Source organism: Halyomorpha halys, unplaced genomic scaffold (assembly GCF_000696795.3).
Source record: "Halyomorpha halys isolate HHAL.00 unplaced genomic scaffold, Hhal_1.1 Scaffold212.1, whole genome shotgun sequence".
NCBI classification, from domain to species: Eukaryota; Metazoa; Arthropoda; class Insecta; order Hemiptera; family Pentatomidae; genus Halyomorpha; species Halyomorpha halys.
Genome location: NW_027107855.1, coordinates 795401 through 804632, shown reverse-complemented (window position 1 = coordinate 804632; position 9232 = coordinate 795401).

The following is a 9232-nucleotide window of genomic DNA, read 5'->3' as shown; positions in this document are numbered from 1 at the left end:
TGGCATTGTAAATAAACTCTGAAGTTCAGATTTGTTCAAGTGTGTTATTTTGAGCCAATTTTCGCTATTTATATGTTGTACTGGAATCGCGAGCTCTTGAATAAGGTACAGAGTAACATTTTTCGTAATGTACCTGTAAGAAATTATGTAGTTTTGTCATTTTAAATCTTAAACCGAAAACTTTGGGATCAAGGAAATTAATATGAAAAAAGATATTTTCTATTCGATTTGATTTCAGAATGCTTTAAAAAAAACAGTATAGCTTAAGTGGTATTACCCCTCTCCTTTCTGGTACTATAACAAATAATAAGTCATCATAAGATATAACATTGAAGTAAATACTGGGTGGTATGAATACAATTTATGGTATGAGTAAAAACCAAATGCTGAACTTAAACTTAAATTAAATTAAATTAATTAATTCAATACAAAATTTTCATAATATTAGTATTAAAACAGGAAAATTAAATCTGTACCGCTACAACCCATGAAGGGTCAGGGGTACAGTACTTCGTAAGGTAGTACTATTACTAGACCAACGGTTGTGTAAGGAGGTGATTTGGTCAGAATCACGCTCGACTGCCAGATTTTTCCCCAATTAAGGGTACTTAAACTTAATGCGGCTGGATGGACCCCGGAGGCCTACCGAACCCACAGGACTGACTCACGGCTACAGAGAAACAGAAAATAATTATCTGCCACAGCCAGGTTCGAATTAGGGTCCTTGGAGTTTGTAAAACAATGCCTTACCATTGAGCTACCCACTCCCACATATAATAAGTATAATCATATTTCATGAATTAATCATGCTAAATAAATTAAAATTTAATTACTTAATTATATGAACTTAAATTTTAGTGTTTTATTAAATGAATACTGTTATCTATAAAATCGTTGTTTATTTATATAATAATATTATGAATCAAAATTACATTAATAAAAGTATATATTTTATCTACTGCATATTACAAGAGCTGTGTAACCGATTCGGCCATGGAATAAATACCACCAATACCTTGAATTGGAAGATCTAAAATAAAAATTCAAGAGAGGTTACCAAATTCAAGTGTTAGTAAAGAATGAAGATTTATCTTAACTAGAAGATTTTGAATGCATCAGACTAAGTGACATGAAATAAGTTGGTTACTAGTATCGCGGAGAACTCCTTAAAAAAAACTTCACCGAACCAGCAAACCGTTTTTCAAAGGAAAATTAAGAAGAATCTAATTGAGAAATAAAGGTGGGGACACAATAGTAAAGTCATGCACTACAGTTGCTCGGTGATGATGAAATCCCACTTTAGTGGCGAAATTGTGTAACTACTTAATGAGTCAACGATTGCTTTCCAACCTCAAAACCAAATAATGAGACAGTAGGGTGACATAATGTCTTGCTACGCATACATAATGCCTACGAATGCCAATATTATTTTTAAAAAAAATAAAAATATTTGATTATTATAAAACGCGTGTTTCTGTTTTGTGTTATTGTAGCTGCTCTGGCTCTATAGATGACAACAATGTTTGTATGAGTTATTGGTTAATGTAATCCAACAAGAACCCTATGATTTATTCATAAAAACTTTACATATGTTCTGAAAATTTAGTATTTGTTTCTTACAGCGATTGTACTTAGTCTAAATTGTTCATTAATGCCTTCGTTGCAGCAAGGTCATGCAGAATGGTATTCGGCACCTTAATAATGTTGCACTATTTCAAAGATTTTTTTTTTTGCTCATTCAAAGTTTTATATTGATAGCAATATTTTTGTAATGTAATTTTTTATATCATTATGGTGCTATTTCAATAGAGAAAACACTTCAGTGTGACGGCGAACATTTGATTGCTTTAGTATTAAATTTTTTGATGCTATATTTCTTGAAATGTAATACTTCGAGTTATTTATTTTTTATTTTTATTACTCGTTTACAAAGGTATAGTATGGAAAATATAAATGCTAGATTTTATTTCTTTGGAAGTTGTTCGTTCTTTTTATATTAACTTGTTGAGGTGAAAAATAAATTTCTTTCAAATTATTAGCAATATTCTATATCTTATTTTACAACGTTTCTGGATTTCCCAGTTTCAAGTACTAATATTTGTTATTCTTGAGCAATTTTTCCAAATTTTATATTATGGTCACTCAGTTTATTACAAAATTTCAAAAAAGACTTATCTTCCTTTGGGAAACCCAAAACCTACAAAAACAAAATAGAATATTGATAATATTCTAAAGGGAGTTTATTTACATCTCAACAGCTTAATATAAAAAGAACATATAAAACAAATGAATTGTAATGTAATTTAATATTAATGAAAGTTAAGATTTTTAAAATATAACTTCTAATCTATAAGACTGTAGTTAGTTAATAGCCTTAAAAATATAAAATAAATGTTTTAAATAATAAGCGTCTCTTACTTGGCTGTCTTACACCGTACTTAACAACAAATTATTAAAAATATTAAAGAGCATATTTTTGCTACCAATTGGAGACTGCAATAAATTTGGAACATTTTTATAACGCACAACTGAAGTCTAAATTATTTTCAGAAGACTTTTTTTTCTTTTTATGTTTTTTTTTAAATAGGTTTGGATGTTGTTAATTTTTTTATTATATTTTCAAAATGTCAAAAAATTGTCTGGTGATAGTAACATTCGCGAGTTTATTGTGTTTATTTTTTTTTTTTTTTGCTGACTTCAAGATTTCAAACCATACACGACATTAATATTTTTGTCACCAAAAACCATGTAATTTCCTCAAAACGTAAAATACCGAAGATAAGAAATGTACATAAAAAATATTTTTTCTTGCATAAGGAAAAACATTGATACCAATTAGATCAGCCATTGAAATAGATTAAGCTCATTTCTAAAGGCACTTCACTTCGAATAAGAGACGCTTGTGATATATAGAATACACTTAATATTTTTAATTATCTAATTATATACTGACAACTTACGTGACCATCAAATCTTTTCCAATTGCTTGATTGGAAAACGAAACTGGTTCGCATGCATATGGAAGAATACATCATTAGTGAAATTGTTCACGCATTGGACTTTTATTATGATGTAGCAACGCCTATGCTACATTTGGCGGATGAGCATAGCAATTAAGGAACGTTATAGAGCATTCACAATTACATTATTTGTTAGTTGATCTCTAAGAAGCTTTCTTTTTCACGGTAAGTCGAACGAGAAATTAATTTGTAAAAATATACAATAATTACAAAACGATCTTTGCTTGCGTTGAGCAGCAATTTTCGGTGCTGTTTCACGTTTATTTACAGACCACACATAAAATTAATTTGCTCATGAGATCGTTTCGATAGGCAACTTTTAACTTTATTAAAATACATACAACCAGTAAATTTAATGTTGGTTATACAATGGCATGATACAGAATCTACCCACTGATAGAACTCCTGTAATGTTTCTAGAGGAGAAAATCTATAGCCATCTTTTTTGAGACGACGAGGAGGATTATATAGGTAATGAAGGAAGAGGTTAGAAAAAAGTGAGTTTGGATGGTCAGGAACTTTATCATGAAATGATTGGTATCTGGTTCTTGCTAAATCGGCCACATATGGAACATTGAGGTCTTAGTGAATGACTTGGCTTGGGAAAAAATAAGGAGCGTTAAGGATTTTACGAAGAATGTTGGATTGTAAGGATTGGATATGAAAGAAATTTTATGGTCAGTGGAGCCTTAAAGCTCAACTTCATAATTCCAAATAGACATCATTATAGTTACATTAATGAGTCATTTGTAATTAGATGGAAGTTTAAACAGTTTTTTTAGTAAGTGTAATCGGAATCGAGGAGCAGTTTTCTGTCTTTTCAGTCTTGTATGAGGATTCCAAATTAGTCATGTCTCCAGATGTAGTCCTAGGTAACGGATCTGTTCGTCAGGAATAAGTAAGGGAATTATTAAGAGATATTGTAGGACTGGAAGTCGTGGGTTTAAGGCGAAGGGTAAATGTGATTCGGAGGGATTTAATGCAATTTATTTTAATCCTCCAGTTTTGACACCATTCTTTAAGGGTGCTGATGATGTGGGATTTGAGAATTTAGTATACAATGGAAGGGTCATTATTCACTGACAATAGACATGTGTCATCGGCACACGTGGTGAGGATAGTGTTAGTATGTGTCGGGATGTTAGCAGTAAAAACTGAGAATATGAAAATATATATGCTCTGTATAATTCAATCGTTTGCTGTTTTATATGGTATAACTATGATGAGTATAACTGAAAATAACTATTAATGTTTCTTCCAAAAGATTTACAACTATCAATTATTTTTTATTTTCTATTGTAAGAGATAGTCCGGGTGGTGGTCCATAAATGTATCAAAATTGTAAAAGAAAACTATTTCTTGTAAACCAACGTACCACTTGGTAGGGCTTCGTCAGGGCTGTCAAAATGGAACAATGAGAACTAATGTTCTCTCAGCTGTTCTCAGAGTTCCATTCTGACAGCCCTGACGAAGCCCTACCAAGTGGGGCGAAACGTTGGTTTAAATAAATATTTCTCTATTACTATATTTATACCTTTATGGACTATCTTCCTCTAATCTACTTCATACGGTCAACTATATTCTTCCAATATTTTTTATTTTCGTAAAATCTAATTATAATAATATTTCGTAAAATTTAAAAAAAAAATTTTAATTATAATTTTTATCTGTCAATACTTAAAATATAAATTTTACTAATAATATTTTCCTCATCATTTCTTTAAAAATGAGTTTTAATAAAACTTTAATTATACATATTTTAATTAAAATAAATTACATTAAAAAAAAACACTATTGGTAAATATAAGTGAGTTGATGTCTTGACTTCGTCCAGAATTGGCGCAGGAACTCAGCTAACAGATTAGATTATACTATTTTCTTACTAACGTTTATTGATGATATTGTGTGAAATATTTCGGGATTGATTTATTTTAATACTTCTTCTAACCATATATTCCATACATAATGTAAGTGACAGTAAAGAAATGAGGATTTCGGACCATGCATAGAGGAGAGAAGGATCAATATTGAAACCAAGAAATGCAACTACTAGAAAAGTTATAAAGTTAGATCTAATAGTTAAACTCTTGCATTTATATTACATTCTAGGAATATGAATTGTCTATATTTGAAAGAAATGAGAGGAACACTCTTATTCACTGTCACTTCTTTTGTCAGCATAATTCTATTGTGAAGTGTTAATACTTATGTTATTGATGAAAAATAACTCATACCTACACAGTCATCTAGCACTGAATGAAATATATACAGTTGCTCAAAGGAATGCTGTAAAACGAGGCAGAGAGCTTTTCGCACCTTTGACCTATCGGTGGGCGTTTCTGGCCTTCAATGATTAGTTTAGTCGGGATTGTTTTATTTTCGAAGAAATAAAAGTACAACATTCTAATTTTCCCATTAATTATATTCACTAAGTATATAAAAAATAAATTTCAAATAAAATGACACTTTCAATATATGCTTATAGTAAATATGTAATCAGACGTCTCCGACTCAGACTTTTGGGTAAGGTTATATGGATATTTACCTCCTAAATAAAATATTATTTTTCCTAAAAAAAAATATATATATCCAAATGTATTGACTAATCATAAAGAAAATTCGACTTTTGTATATTATAAGTGGCACAGAAATATTTTTTGTATTACATATTTCTTAATTTAACTGAAAAAAAAAATATATATATTGCCCGCAATGTACAATTTCAATTTCAAATAGCTGATTTTGTCATACAGATTTTAAAATTAGAAATAATTGAAATTATACAAGTAATGCAAATTTGAATTGATATGAAAAGAATTTAAAAAGAAGAGGGGTTCCATATTACTACCAACACCATTTTGGGGAAATTGTTACGTTTCTCAATGAGGAACAAAAATGTCATTATATGGAATTGGTAAGGAAAATGGTTAATAATAATCATACACAGCAGCTTATACTACACACAGTTCATAGTAATTAATGCAACTCAAAAAAAAAAAAAATTTCAGTAGTAATTAAATCACACGTTTCTCTCACCGATGTCTTTTATAGATGTTAAGTCATAACACGTGTTAACAGATGGGTCAACAGAGGTTTTTTTAATTAAACGGAACTTTATGCCATTAAACAAAATAGGAAGAACGAGCGAATTACATCTGTCCGTTGCATTACAATTATACTAAAGTTATTGTGATTCTCAATTACAAATAATTTATTTTCATCATCTTCAAAAACATATAAATAAACAGTATTATGTTACTAAATTATTACGCTGCTGCATTAAACTGTATATCATTTTCATCTTTTAGAACCAATGTAAAACATATTTTTTGTGTTAAGTATTTGTAATCCCAATCACAATCACATGTGTAGGGAAAAAAATAACAATCACATAAGAATGTAATTGGTAATTGTTATTACTTCGGCTTAGCTTGTAATTGTAATTGTGGTTCCTGAATTACAATTACAGTAGTTCATCAAGTAATTGCAGTTGCTTGTAATTGTAATTGTACTAATACAATTCCAAATTACAGTAATTGGAAAAATAATTGTAATTGTTATTACTTTTTGCACAACTCAGGGCAGAACATCCGAAATATCAATAGGTTCAATTTTACCACCTTTTTTTCTATTATTTAATAAGAACAATATTCATATATAAAAAAATATTTTAGAAATATCGAGAGCAATGTGCACAAAATAAAAATTTTTAAAACATATATTTAGGTAATAATTCAATCACTTAACTAAAACATTTTTTGTTTTTAATTTTCAAGTTAGTAACTCTTAACAAATAACAATAGTGATAATCATGATCTTTAGTTTAACAAGTTAAATCTGGTTAAATGGACAAACACTTTCTTTTTTTAGCATGTTAAAACGATGTAAGATTTAATATGGTAGAGGTCTGTTAATATGTCTGCTAAATGGACGACACCACACAATAGACCGACTGCGTCTAAAAGTTCCTCGTTGTTCTTGTTTGGTTTGTATCGTTCTTGTTTTGGACGTTTTTCAACTTTATGAAAGTTTATGGATAAAAATAATAATAAAGTTATAGGAAAACATATAGAATAAAAATAGAAACAAATATGGTGAAGGAAAGATAATGGGACGCTGATGTTAGAGATTTTATTATCCCGTAAAGATTACAAGATTACATAACAAGATGGCAAGAAAGTCCGCCAAGAGCTCCTTTGCATTTGATATGTAACATGGGCTTACAATAAGTCTTTTCTCGATTCTATACTTTTAATATATAGCATATTCTAAGATTTTACATTTAACTCACTATGAATACACCTAAAGATAATTGTTTAAATAAACGATTATAAACTATCACTTTCTTATCACACCTATATTATGATAAAAAAAGAGATAGTAGTGTAAAGTTAGTCTGTTATTAGAAGTTCTAAAAATTAATGAAAAAGTGACGTTATCGGATAATTTGACTGAATGGCCTGGATAGAATAGCCTTCAAAAAAGTTTTTAAATTATTGGATGTGAGTTGTACATTTACATTTAAATTTGAGGATGGCCGAACCGTTGGACTTTTAAATGAATAATAAAGAGTGTTTTGAGACTTAACTTAGATATAATTTATTTTATTTACACAATAAAAACTAGTCTCAAGAAAGTGAAAATAAAATATATAAAATTTTTAACAAAGTTTTCGGAAATGACAATAAAAGATCTTTTCTTATACACCTGTGGTTATGTTATTATTTACAGTGACCTATTTTCTTGGTGTAACTATCGTACAATAGGTTATTAAGATTAAAACATTCAACATTTATTATTAAATTTTTACAATATCTCTGAAAATTATAATGAGAAGCATATAAATTACCAATCTATCATCTTGTGATGTTGCTAACTGTACACCCGTAGCGTGGGATGTGAAAACAAAATACTCATAACTGTTCCATTACACGTGACTGAGGGATTTCCCTAAGCTGACCTCACAGCCTAATTCACTTATAGGAGATCCCTTTCATCTTTATTACTTCCACGTAGGGAAACCGCAAAATAATGCCAACGAAATGTCAAGTAGTTCCATCCGAAAAAAAAAAGTTGAAGAGTGTGCAACTTACAAAAAAAAGAACAGGACTATAAAAGCATTGTGGTCACCCACTTCTGAATAATGGATATGTATATTTCTGTTCACTTGAGTAAATACAAACTTTTCGTTTTTTAATCTTTTTTTTTTTTAATTTTAAATGTTATGCAGTTTGTGAATAAAATACCAATAGTTTGTCAAAAATAGTTGTTATTCGAATACGGATTTTTGAAGAATAAAAGAGTCCACTCATGAAATTATCTAATCATAAACAAAAGTATTATCTATTATATAAAAGGAAGTCTCGTTTTTTGTTTGTAACCACTAACCGCGAAAAATTCTGCCAATCTTTAATATAATTAACTAAACCATCTTCGTGGTCTCCGATAATATCTACAGATATATCCATGTAATATTTAAACCTAATAAGTTGATTTTTTTCGCTCCTTTTAGAACTACTAGTGTGAAAAATGATTTTTGTTCTAGATAGACCGTTTATTGTGGAAGGGAGTTTTTTTATTTTATACCAGATCGGCCTTACATGGTTGATTTAACCGTTATATTATATATATATATATATATTTAGATACTTGTCAATTTCATCAGTGTCTAAATTCGGACTTATTTCTGTGTTGGAGAATGTTTTCTCAAAGAAATTAGCGAACACTTCAGCTTTTTTGGCGTCACTGGTGATGAATTCATCATTGTCTACTAGACTTGGAATTTTTTCACGTTTATCCAATAGACGTCGCGTAGCCTTCCATATTGACTGGTCCTTTAGGTCTACATTTTTCACGTATCTCTGATATTTAGAATACGCCCATTCATCCAGATCCTTTTTAGTTTTATGTTTGAGGTGGTTCCATTTAGTGGAAGGGAGTAAACACACACCTTAATCAATCTAGAAAATAATATTTAATACAACTTCATACACGAGGAAAGAGGTTTTGTATGTACACTTCTAGTACTGTTAGTTTGAGATTCCAAAAAACAACAGTAAATATTATTGCAGATGACAGCTGCGTCAATCCACAAAAAAAAAAAAAAATACATATTATTGGAAATAAATAAAAACATAAAAAGCGTTGATTCTTGTCCCGTTAAATCAGAAAAAAATGAATGGTCAATAGAAAATTTCTTTATAATATAATAG